Genomic DNA, 14390 nt, shown 5'->3' with positions numbered 1-14390 from the left:
TAACTTAAACCTTGCCTTTTTAAAATCAAATTCTTCTATATTTCTAAGAAATCTCATATATCATTCAAAATATTTTCAATATTTTTTTGAGAAAAAAAATATTTTCAACATTTGTCGAAGTGAAATTTGACTAATTTGCGATTGTTCCATTACGGAAGAAAATTTTGAAATAATTGATTGGAAATTTCGAAGTGAATTCGATTGATTTTGTTGAACTTTGAAATTATCGGTGAAATACAAAAATGATCAACGATCAGGTATTCATTAACTGTTGATTCTTTAAATTGTTTGGAAGTGATTCGAAAATGGATCTGGATCGTATTTTGTATGTTGGATCTTCACCTGAAGATCTTCATAAGTTACTATCTGAATATTGGGTTCAAAAGTTAGACGGTCACTGAGGTATTCAATTTGGGAGTTTCAGGTCATATCCCATCCAAGACACTTTGTTGGACGACATCAATAATTCTAGTTATTTCTTCAATGAATTGAAGTATTTTGCATCTCTCTCACATGCAGAAGGACCCAAAGGAGATGAAAGTACAGAATCACCAACCATATTTTAAAGTAAAAATATAGATTTTTTAATCTTTAATATGTTTGGGATACAGATAGTGAATGATTGAATTGTTTTGATTTTGTTTGTATGTTTAGATGCATGGAATATAAAATAATTTGGAATCTTATTTAGTAGATGTTCAATAAATTAGGATTTGAAGACTTCAGGTGCACCAAATATGATCGCTGAGCAAAACTTAAAATAAACATAATGAATTAGCACTTTAGCTTGATTCAAACCCTAGTCTCACGGGTGGTTCCTGTGCCTTATACCAACAGCACAAGAACACTCATATGTTTTGAATGGGTGCACTATTAATTATATCTTAATTTTTATCAGTTTCTTAAGATAGATATACATATATACACATGATTTTTTCCGAAGTTAACGGATGCACGTGCACCCCTACTTAATAAGGTAGGTTCGCCTCTGGATACATTGTCTTGTTGTTTGTTTATATTAATATTAATAGTTGTATATAATATTGCTCCTGCAGTTTCTAATTTTTTTTATTACTATCTGTTGTTTCTTGTACCTCGATTATTGTATTATTTTGTTGTAGTTTCCATTCTGTTACTATCTAATAATTTATATTTTATATGTTATTTCTTGTACTTCCACTTTGTTAGATTATTATTTTTTTGCCAAATGTCTATCTAATACAACTTCTTTACTTTTGAAGTAGGATATATAAGATTCGTGTACGATCTATTCTCGCTAAACTCAAGTTTATGAACTAGAAACTACAATAAATATGTTATATTATAGTAATCAATAGGAGATTTATTATTGAAAAACTATCTTTCCTCGTATGTATATTCTTTTCTACATTAATTTTGACAAGTTCTTCTTCATTGACATTCATGAACTTGAGGTCATGATTAATGATCTTAGTTATCACAATAAAATGGACATTAATAACTTGTTGGATAGATGAAAATGATACATGTTCAGAAGTCCAGAGCTTAGAAGAAATTATGGATATCATTGAAAAGTTATTGTTGATGATAAAGTTGAAGATGATACAAGACATTTAGAACCAATCACGCGTAAGGAAAACATTTATCACATTTAGAACTCTTCACAATTTACGATGCAGTTCGAAAAGACAACACCGCGAATGAAAAGTTAGGGATGAGCTTCAACGAGATTAAATTTTAACGGTGGAATCATATTTTACTAAATTGTTTTAGATATATTTGTACTTTTAAAGAATTATTAATTTATAATATTAATGGGACCATATATTTATATATGAGTCTTCTGAAAATATATTTTATAAAAATGGGTAATTTTTTTCATTGGCCCAAGTCGAGATTGGAAGAAAATATTATCTTAAAGAAGTTATTAATTAACCAAGTATTAATTTAGTAAGATTTTATTGTATAATATTAATTAAGTGTTTCAATATTTTCCAACATTAACACCTTGTTTGGATGGTTGTTACCTGTTGTATTGTATTGTATCGTTAGTTTAAATACAATGTTTGTTTTGATTGTTACTTAAATTCTATTGTATCGTATTGTTGGCTAACAACGAAAAGACTCATTTTATGTAACAACCGATTAGGTGTGATCGCATCGTTACCTTAATATTTTCTTCTTATTTGATCTTTATTTATTATTTAATAATCATATTTCATCTTTTATACTACCATTTCATCATAGTTCTACTCCGTACCCTACTTTTCTTATAGATTTATCACTTAATTTATGAATGTATGACATTATATAGCGACAAAAAAGGATATAATATATCTAAACATTATATCCATTAAAACAATACAGTACGATACAATACAACACAATATAATACAATATAAAGCAATATGTAACAACCATTCAAACAAAATGTGAGTAGGTTGAGTCGTCCTAATAGATGAATTGACCTAATAAATGCGTCTATTTTTCTTTGAGTTAATGTTTCGCACGTACATGTCCTTACGTATGGCCCATTGAGGTCCCAATTTATTCCCATCATCACCTGAAGACAACACTTTCAAATTAAATTCACGTGTTATTTGGTTCTTGTATCTAACGTTATCAAGTTTTTTCTAAATTCACGTGTTAGTTGAGTTAAATTATTGTACTGACGTTTTCAATGTCTACCCAAATAAAGTGTTAGAATACCTAATTAATAAGTAAAAAATATTATTTTATAGTTTATTTTATATAAAACATTATGTGAGACGATCATACACTTGGTAAGTAAACGCACACACTAGTTAAATGGGGTTCCATATCTACTGTATATACCTAAAAGATAATTCTAACCATATATAAATAATAATACTTTCCATCGAAAGGGGTTCGTAACCCCTGACAATATGCTGGCTCCGCCCTGCTTGGTTGCATTATTGAAAATATATCTTCCCCAATATATGCTTTTCAACATTATTTTTCACATGTTCTTTTTCTTCATTATCTTTTTGAAGATCCAGTTCAGCTTAAGGTGTAATATTTTGAAATTTAGCAATAACTTTTATTTGTCACTATTTGTAGGTTTTTACGCATAATAATTTAGGAGTTTACTTATTTTTCTTTGAGTTGATGTTTCGATAAATACATAAATTGACATGTCTTCATTAGTGGCGGAGCAAGAATATGGGAAAAAGGATAAATATACTTCCGAACTATCGTAACTGGTATGGATATATCTTCCGTCATACTTTTGGGACATTGATGCCCCTGCCGTCAAAAAACTAAAGCATATATTCTTGCTAAATTGATTGCCTGAATACCAACTCTTATACCATAATTTATATCATATAATGCATGTTTGTTAATAATTTTATAAATATTTTTTTAGCTAGTCATTTTATACCACAATGAACTCCAACAAAATTTCTATCAAATATTACCTTTCAGGTCCAACACTAGAATGAACAATACCACATTTTGAGAAATATTATTTTTCAGAATTTCTAGAAAGACTAAAAATTAGGCACAATGAAATACAAAAAAAATCATCAAAAAACAATTATTTTTTATTTAATTGTATGACAAAATAATTTCTCAAAATAAGATAAAGTGATGGAAGAAATTGTTCTAAGATGAACTTCTATATAAAATTACTATCATACGAATACTCCTTCGAATCAACGGTTGAAACCTCTTTCTCCTTACCTTTCTTTTTTGTCAAATTAGGAGTAATATAGATAGACCTTTCACTATCGATAACAACATTAGGGAGAATGCATTCAACTCAAAATTTAATTTCAAACACACGTCAAGATTATTAATATTGCAATTCGACTGTCAATACCCAGATTAGTTCTACAAATCGAATTCATGAAATTTTCCTATTCATAATCGTATAAATAAAAAAAACACATAATTTTATCTCAAAATATAGATAATTTTGAAGAACCAAAATTCTTAATGAGGAAAGATGGAGATTTTATTAAAAAACTAACGATGATATGTGAGAGCATAAAAAATTAAGTGGTATGATTTCATGATAAAAAATTAAGAGAGAAAGAAAGAGAAATTAAAAGGTGTTTTTTTTTATATAAAAAAAAATGTATCACAACAGGACTGTGCTTGAAATTCAAAAGGTAAAATAGTAAATTATCAATTTCATAAAATAAGCACACTACCCCAAAAAATAGTAAATAAAACCGTATTCCACGTAAAAAAAAAAGTGCAATTTTATTATATTGTTTTGCATATACGTAATAATATAAATAAAAAGATTAAAATAATATTATGTAAATAATGATTTTAACAGCTAAGCATTGAAACTAGTGAAATAGACAACTGTCTTGTTGTAATTATTAAAACTAGAAATGACGTGTGAATAAAATACTGGAATTCCCAACTTTTAGATCACCTTGGAAAAAATCGTGATTTGTGCAAGCATAATTTTCACTTTGTCATTGAGTGATTGATACTCCCATCTACTGCCGACAAAATAAATTCATATTTTAGTAATTCGCCTATATTTAATGGGTTGGTGAGTGATTTTTTACATGAATAAAATATGAATTGATATCCATATTCAATTCATAAAAATATGGGTAAAATACGAATTAGTCAAATGGGTTAAACTTCTAACTTTTATTCACAATAAATTCATGATATCAATACAAAAAAATGTAATTTCTCTTGTTTTTTATGTTCTTCTATAGAACAAATTATTTTTCACTATAATTGAAAAGGTAAAGTCTTTGGTCCTCCAAAAATATATATTTTAAATGTATATATCTTTTGTTACTTATAACTATATTTTTTTTATTTATTTAATTTTATATTGGATAATAGAATATAGTGTAAAATAAGCAAATCGTATATTAGTCTTGACATTGCTTAAAGTGCATTAAGCATGTTTTAGTCCTAAAATGCAAATATTCATTTACTTTGAAATTAAAAATATTTTCTCCTTGTTTTTACATAATTGTATTTTATATTGAAAAGTTATAAGATTTTTTTTTTTTACTTTTATAATACAATAAAACTAAATGAAGCATTTTCAACATTTTTCATCTAAAAAAGACTAAAACATTTTCTTCATGTTGAATTCTTAAGTAAGTACTACTATTTACTCATGAAAATATGAATAAATATGGATAAACTAGTATTTTACCCAACTCATTTCTTACCCAATCCATTTTTACCATATCAAATATGAGCGGATTGAATTATTACCCATTTTATGTTGACCCATTTTCAATCTGCCCAAATTTAACCCATCCCATCCATTTGCCACCACTGCTCCCACCTTATAGTACAATTTCCCATTTTCCTTTTTTCTTCACCTACCGTAATATATTTGTTAAATTGAATCTGATACACTCATTGAGACTTTATAGTACAATTTCCCATTTTCCTTTTTTCTTCACCTACCGTAATATATTTGTTAAATTTGAATCTGATACACTCATTAAGACTGTATCAGATAGTAATATATTTGTAATTATTAAAACAAGAAATGACGTGTGAATAAAATACTGGAATTCCCAACTTTTGGACTACCTTGGAAAAAATCGTAATTTGTGCAAGCATAATTTTCACTTTGTCATTGAGTGATTGATATTCCCATCTGTGCCGACAAAATAAATCCATATTTTAATAATTCGCTTATCTTTAATGGGTTGGGTAAGTGATTTTTTATATGGGTAAAATATGGATTGTTATTCATATTCAATCCATAAAAATATGGGTAAAATATAGATAAACTATGGATAAAATATGAATTAGTCAAATGGGTTAAGTTTCTAACTTTTATTCACTATAAATTTTTAAAATATTATAATTTCTCTTGCTTTTTATGTTCTTCTATAGAACTAATTATTTTTCACTATAATTGAAAAGATAAAGTCTTTGGTCCTCCAAAAATATATATTTCAACATTTGACCCAACCCGCCCATTTGTCACCACTACTCCCACCTTATAGTACGATTTCCCACTTTCCTTTTTTCTTCACCTACCGTAATTTATTTGTTAAATTTAAATCTGATACACTCATTAAGAAAATAATAACTGACATGATTACTATTTTAGCATGTTATCCCTATTAATTGATATTTAGTATTAAGTCTCAAAAATATCTTAAATATACAACATAATTTTTTGTTTAGGGGGTTCGGGTGAACCCCTCGACAACCTCTAGGTCTGCGTCTGGATACAATCTATCCAAACATTGTATTCATTAAAATAATATAGTACGATAAAATATAACACAATACAATATAATACATTATGAAACAATACGTAACAACCATTCAAACAAAGTGTCAGTAGGTTGAGTAGTCCTAATAAATGAATTGAACTAATAAATGCATCTTTTTATTCTTTGAGTTAATGTTCCAGTGGTCTCGGAAAAAACTCTCTCTCTCATATATATATATATATATATATATATATATATATATATATATATATTACTATATAAGAAGAGGGAATAAGTATTCACCACAAGTCAACATGTGTTCCAATAATAAGAGGGAATAACCAATATATTTATAAAAAGAAATGACATATAAAATAAAATGGAGAGAGTATTGGTTTTTCAAAATGGAAAAGGACAAAACACATATAGAATTAAAAGACATATAAAAAAAAGTTGGTTTAACTCTCAAACATAAAAAGTAACATATGTTATTAAAAACTTTAATAAAAGTACTATAATTTACAATAAATAATAACTTAAAATATCTACAAGACAACAAAAAAAAGACTAATTTTTGTACTGCTTCTGTCACATAAATTAGGATTGGGATGATTTTAAAATTTTAATTTTGGTTATACATTATAAAATAGCCAAAAAATTGAATGATATAATTTTTTTAAAAATAACCGAATGAATCGTTCTATAGAAGAGGGAATAAGTATTCACCACAAGTGAACATGTGTTCCAATAATAAGAGGGAATAACCAATATATTTATAAAAAGAAATGACATATAAAATAAAATGGAGAGAGTATTGGTTTTTCAAAATGGAAAAGGACAAAACACATATAAAATTAAAAGACATATAAAAAAAGTTGGTTTAACTCTCAAACATAAAAAGTAACATATGTTATTAAAAACTTTAATAAAAAGTACTATAATTTACAATAAATAATAACTTAAAATATCTACAAGACAACAAAAAAAAGACTAATTTTTGTACTGCTTCTGTCACATAAATTAGGATTGGGATAATTTTAAAATTTTAATTTTGGTTATACATTATAAAATAGCCAAAAAATTGAATGATATAATTTTTTTAAAAATAACCGAATGAATCGTCCTATCGATAACCCTAATGTTACTTCTACTCTATTTATTTTTACTTAAATTTAGAAAGATATGCTTCATTTCTACCCTCAATCTTATCGCTACATTTATTTGCTATTTAAAATTGAAATTAAAAAGACAAATGACAAATAAGTTTCTATATTAGCTCACTTATGAGCAAAATATATTATAACAATCTTTATTAATTTCATAACAATACATAAACTATACTCCCTCCGTTCCATATTAGATGGGCACTTCCAACTTTACACGGTGATTAAGAAATCATTAATAAATTGGAAGACTTCACCATTTTTCCCTTTGTTTATATCAATGCACATTGAAATGAGTTACAAAAAATACACATACAATATAGGAATGGTCATATTAATTGTAGGGGTAAAATGGAAAAGAATTAATTAATTCTATCCTAATTTAATAAGTGCTCAAATAATATGAAAAAAATATTTTTAGTAAGATTCTCATCTAATATGGGACGGAGAAAATAACAATATAACTTTATTAATGTTGCTGCCCGGGCTTTCTTTACTAGTATATATATATATAAAATAAAGTAATATATATTTTCTTTGCCAACCACTAAACAAAATGGTGAATGGTTCAATTGGTAAAGCAGATAATTCGCCACACGACACGGGCAACATTAATTTTTTGGAGCTTTTTCTTTCTTTCTTTCCCCCCCTTTTTTTTTTTTGTCTTTTTCATTAATGTGTGAAGGCTTTTTCTTTTCCTTCCATTCATTCTTATTTATTTACTAATATTTTTTATTAATTCAAATTGACTCCTATTCACCATAATTAATTCTTATTTTTTTTTCATTTTCTCTTTCACTAATTATTAATCTCTTGATATGAGTGTTGTGTGTTTATTCTTTATCAATTAATGAGTACTGAATTATGAATGTGACATAAATATTATTAAGAATATATTATTAGTAGTTTTATAAAAATATATGTTTAAAAATGATGAATATTATTATTAGAACTCTTTTAATTTAAAGGTTCTTTGGATCTTCACCGACGTTCCTGCTAAGTAAGATGACTAGTTTGAAACTAAAATTTTTATTCTCTTTGTTATATATTTGCAACAACACATAAAGTCAATGAAATATTAAATATATTAAGTTAACACTATTAGATAGTTTATACAAGTTCAAATTTTAGTGTGAAAAATCTATTTTTTCCTCAAAGAATAAGGCCACTAATTCCTAAAAAGAAATAAAAATTGAATTGTTTAGTTATCTTTAATATTATAATATCGAAAAGAAAATATTACTAACATGCATGTTTGATCGATTTGTTTATAAAAATCGAAAAAAGACAAAAGACTCAAATTGTAACCCAAAATTAAAGCAACCGACCTGCTTATCTTACTTGAACATTGTGGCACCCAGGACCTCCAAATCCTAGATCCGCCTCTGCTTGCATTAAGAAATGATGTAACTTTTATCCTTTTATTCTTATTTAATGTTTTTCTTAAATCAACTTTATAATAAATGATGAATACATTTTCAAGATTAATTAACTACTTTATCAAGGGTATGATAAGCAAAATATGGTAATCTATGCATAAATTTTATAAAATGACAAGTATTGTGATTCAACTATTTATAGAAAGAAATGACATATAAAAAGGGACGGAGGGTGTGCATAATTAAGTAAGAATATTATTTTATAATTTATTTTAGATAAAACATGATGAAAACTAAATATAAATATTATACTAATTTCTTTAACAAATTAAATTAAACTTTTATATTAAACGATCAGACAATTATTGCATTACTAAAAATATATCTTCCCTAATATATCCTTTTCAACATTATTTTTCACATGTTCTTTTTCGTCATTCTCTAGGGGATGTAAACCACAGTAGAAAAGTTCTTGTTATTTTTTGTTACTATTATTTCTTGTACCTCAATTATTATATTATTTTACTGTACTTTCCATTCTGTTACTATCTACTAATTTTTTTATTATCTGTTGTTTCTTGTAGTCTTTTTCTTTTAGACTATTTTTTCTTAAGCCAAATATCTATTAAATACAACCTCTCTACTTCTGAGGTAGGGATAAGATTCACGTACACTCTATTTTCGCCTAACTCTATTTTATAAACCTACACTAAATATGTTATAATGTAGTAATCAATAAGAGATTTATTATTAAAAATCTATATTTGAATCCATCACTTTACTACTGTTATAACTTTTAAAAAATGAATTAGCTACGAAATTATTTCTAATTTATCAGTAAATATTCTGTAACAAATAAGATTTTTTTTTTATCACTTGTCACTATTCTTTTGTCAAATAAATTTTTAGTATTCAACAATAAATTTTATTTATCGCTAATTTCTATTATTTTTATATATAGTATTAATACACCTATTTTTCTTTGAGTTAATATTTCGATGTCCTTACGTATGGGCTATGGCCCATTGAGGTCCCAATTTATTCCCATCATCACCTCAAGACAACATTTTAAAGTTAAATTCACATGTTATTTGATTCTTGTATCTAACGTTATCAAGTTTTTCTAAATAAACGGTTAGTTGAGTTAAATTATTGTACTAACGTTTCAATGTCTACCCAAATAAAGTGTTAGAATACCTAATTAATAAGTAAAAATATTATTTTATAGTTTATTTTAGATAAAAACATTATGTGAGACAATCATACACTTAGTTGCAGTGGTGGAGTCATGATTTTAAATAAAGGGTTCAAAATCTGAAGAAGTAAACACATGAACTAGTTAAATGGGGTTCGACATCTACTGTATATACCTAAAAGATAATTTTAACCATATATAAATAATAATATTTTCCATCGAAAGGAGTTCGCAACCCCTGACAATATAGTGGCTCCCCCCTTGCTTGGTTGCATTATTGAAAATATATCTTCCCCAATATATCCTTTTCAACATTATTTTTCACATGTTCTTTTTCTTCATTATCTTTTTGAAGATCTAGTTCAGCTTAAGGTGTAATACTTGAAATTTAGCGATAACTTTTATTTGTCGTTATTTATAGGTTTATATGCATAATAATTAAGGAGTTTACTTATTTTTCTTTGAATTGATGTTTCGATAAATACATAAATTGGCATGTCTTCATTAGTGGCGGAGCAAGAATATTAATTAAGGTATGCTAAAATATAAAGAAGTAAAATCATGTAAAAGTTAAAATGTGTCCGTATGTAATATATATGACAAAAAATATTTTTATTCTAACTAATACGCAATATAATTTTCCGACGATGAAGTATCTATCACTATCCCACACCTATAAGTGGCTCTACCCACCACTGATCCTCACATATGGCCCATTGAGGTCTCATTAATCCCTAATTCCCTATCATGTAAAGTTTTCAAAGTTTGTCCAAATAAAGTGTAGAATAAATAATCAAGTAAACTTATTTTTTTATAGTTTGTTTTAGATAAAACCATGATGAAAACATAATTAAATAAATATAATTAATATACTAATTAATTTATTTTCTTTTCTTTTTAGAACTCTAGGATAACACTCCGCAGTTATAACCTCTGTCACAATCTCACCAACAAGGATTGTGGTGGAGTGATAAGTACTCTTTCATTCTTAACCAAAAGGTCTTGGGTTTGAGTCCTCTTGGGTACAGAGTCACCTTTATTAGAGAGCGCTTTAACCCCCCCTCTCCCCCAATGTGGGACTTCCCGGCGCAAATCTAAATTTAATCAGATTCTAATATGGATATCAGACACCGAATAAAAAACCAAAAAAAAAAATCTTTGTCACACTCTCAATCCTTCAGATAGTTACTATGTGGTAACAGCCTACAAACCACGTGAAGGAGGTAAGTATCACATACTCCCTCCGTCCCTTTTTAGTTGTCCACTTTAGAAATGGCACACAGATTAAGACAACAATGATTAGCACAGTGAAGTTATAATTTTACCCTTATGACAATTTTTCACTTCAAAATTACAACCACTTATTTGAATTCAAGTGAAATAAATTGGAGGGAAACAACATACACTTTTACAATTTTCAAGAAGTGTAAATAAGGGTATAATAGGAAAAAATTTGTTGTCCTTTCTTGATTTGTCAAAATGGACAACTAAATAGGGACAACTAAAAAAGGAAATATGGACAAGTAAATAGGGACGGAGGGAGTACTTTATAAGTAGTGTGTATTTCCTTTACAGCTAAGCATTGAAACTAGTGAAAGCAACCGGACTTGTGATTTTTTTCTTCGTCTTGTTGTAAATATTAAAACAAGAAATGACATGTGAAAAATACTGGAATTCCCAACTTTTGAACCACCTTGGAAAAAATCGTGATTTGTACAAACATAATTGGTATCACGTTCACATATTTAATGCCCCGTGACAAAAATAGATTATACGAATTTTCACCTCCCACCTTATAGTACGATTTCCCATTTCCCTTTTTTCTTCACCTACGCTAATCTATTTGTCAAATTTGAATCTGATACACTCATTAGAAAACAATGACTGACATGATCACTATTTTAGCATGTTATCCTTATTAATTGATATATTTAGTATTAAATCTCAAAAATATCTTAAATATATAACATAATTTTTTGTTGAGGGGGTTCGGTAATCCTCGGCAACCTCTAGGTTTGCACCTGAATACAATCTATTCAAACATTATATGCATTAAAATAATATAATACGATACAATATAACACAATATAATACATTATGAAACAATACGTAACAACCATCCAAACAAAGCGTCGGTAGGTTGAGTAGTCCTAATAAATGCATCTTTTTTTCTTGGGCAAACAAAGTGCCGGTAGGTTGAGTAGTCCTAATAAACCGCAGCAGAAAAGTTCTTGTTATTTTTTGTTACTATTATTTTTTGTACCTCGATTGTTATATTATTTAACTGTACTTTCCATTCTGTTACTATCTACTAATTTTTTTATTATCTGTTGTTTCTTGCGGTCTTTCTCTTTTAGACTATTTTTTCTTAAGCCAAATATCTATCAAATACAACCTCTCTACTTCTGAGGTAGGAATACGATGCACGTACACTCTATTTTCGCCTAACTCTATTTTATAAACCTACACTAAATATGTTATAATGTAGTAATCAATGAGAGATTTATTATTAAAAATCTATATTTGAATCCATCACTTTACTACTATTATAACTTTTAAAAAATGAATTAGCTACGAAATTATTTCTAATTTATCAGTAAATATTCTGTAACAAACAAGATTTTTTTTTTATCACTTGTCACTATTCTCTTGTCAAAATAAACTTTTACTCTTCAACAATAAATTTTATTTATCGCTAATTTCTATAATTTTTATACATAGTATTGAGGAGCTTGAGTCGGCTTAGTAAATGAACTGAACTAATAAATACACCTATTTTTCTTTCAGCTAATATTTTGATGTCCTTACTTATGGCCCATTGAGGTCCCAATGTATTCCCTATAACCTCAAAACAACTTTTTGGATATATATATATCAAAAAAATATTTTTATTATAACTAAAACGTAATTTTTTGATGAAAAAATGTCGATCAACATCAAAATCCATATCACCTCAAAATCCTTTCAAATAAAGGGTCAGTTCAGTTGAATTATTGTACTAACACTACATGATTTTTAGCGGCAATTAATTAACGGAATAACTCAATTGTTGTTAAATATGTATTTTTAGCGGCAATTAACACTCTTTGTATATGTCCCTTAAGCCATTAGCGACATTTGATCTAATGACACTTGTGTTATTTGACTTATTCGAATGTCACTAAGTTACTGTCAGTATTGTTAGGAGCCTTTTACGTATTCAGTTTATTAGCATTAGGAGTCCTAATTTAGTTGCAGTTAGTCAATAAGCAAGTCATGGGATGGTGCCCTATTTTCTCTCTTAGTTTGTTATTTTCCAAGTGCTATTTATAATCTTGTACGCTAGTTTTCTGAGAAATAAGAAATACTCAAGTTTATCTCTGCTTTTCTTCTTTTGTATTATCTTTGTTCGTCTCTTGTGCCAACAATTGTGGTATCAGAGTATAAATCCAGGTTAGAATCCATCCTTTCCTCAAGTAGGGATTGGTAAAGTAAGAGGAAAAAAAAAGAGTGAAATATTGTGAGATCTTTTTGAAGAAAGCAAAATATTTCCATGGCAGGGAACGGTACAACAGCATTGTCGCAACCCATGATTCCAATTTTCAGAGGGGAGAATTATCAGTTTTGGTGTCTTAAGATGAAGACTCTTTCCAAGTCTCAAGAACTCTAGGATGTAGTTGAGACTGGAATTCCAGAAGGGAATGCAAACCAGCTGAGAGAACATCGGAAGAGAGACTCAAAAGCTCTATTCACGATCCAACAGGCTCTTGATGATGAAATTTTTCCTCGCATATCACCAGCTGAGACTTCCAAACAAGCATGAGAGATCCTCAAGCAAGAGTACTTTGGAGATGATAAGGTAATTACTGTTAAATTACAAACTCTCCGACGTGATTTTGAAACATTATTCATGAATGAAAACGAATATGTGCAAGGATATTTGTCTAGAACATCTGCTTTGTTAATAGGATGAGGTCCTATGGTGAGAAAATTGCTAATCAGATTGTAGTGTCTAAAGTGTTGAGAAGTTTAACCACCAAATTTGAGCATGTTGTTACTGCAATTGAGGAAACTAAGGACCTATCTACCTATTCTTTCGATAAATTAATGAGTTCCTTGCTAGCTCATGAAGATAGGCTAAATAGGTCTCGTGAGAAAGTTCAAGAGAAGGCATTTCAGGTTAAAGGGGATTTTGGATGTAAGGGAAAAACATAAAACTCAACAGGACGTAGACATGGCAGAGGAAATTTTCATGGTCGAGGCTGTGATGGTAGCGGCAGAGGTAGAAACCAAGTTGGTGAATTTCGTCAGTACAAGAGCAATATTCAATGCCGATACTGCAAGAAATTTGGCCACAAAGAAGTTGATTGTTGGACGAAGCAGAAAGACGAGCAGAAGGAAGCCAATTTCACTCAAAATGTGGAAGAAGAAAGTAAGTTGTTTATGACTCATTCCCCAATAACTGAAAGTGCGAATGCTGTGTGGTTCATTGTTAGCGGATGCT

The sequence above is a fragment of the Solanum verrucosum genome, unplaced genomic scaffold, assembly GCF_900185275.1.
Source record: "Solanum verrucosum unplaced genomic scaffold, falcon-dt-bn FXZP01000229.1, whole genome shotgun sequence".
Lineage (NCBI taxonomy): Eukaryota > Viridiplantae > Streptophyta > Magnoliopsida > Solanales > Solanaceae > Solanum > Solanum verrucosum.
Note: the sequence above shows the minus strand (reverse complement) of the source record.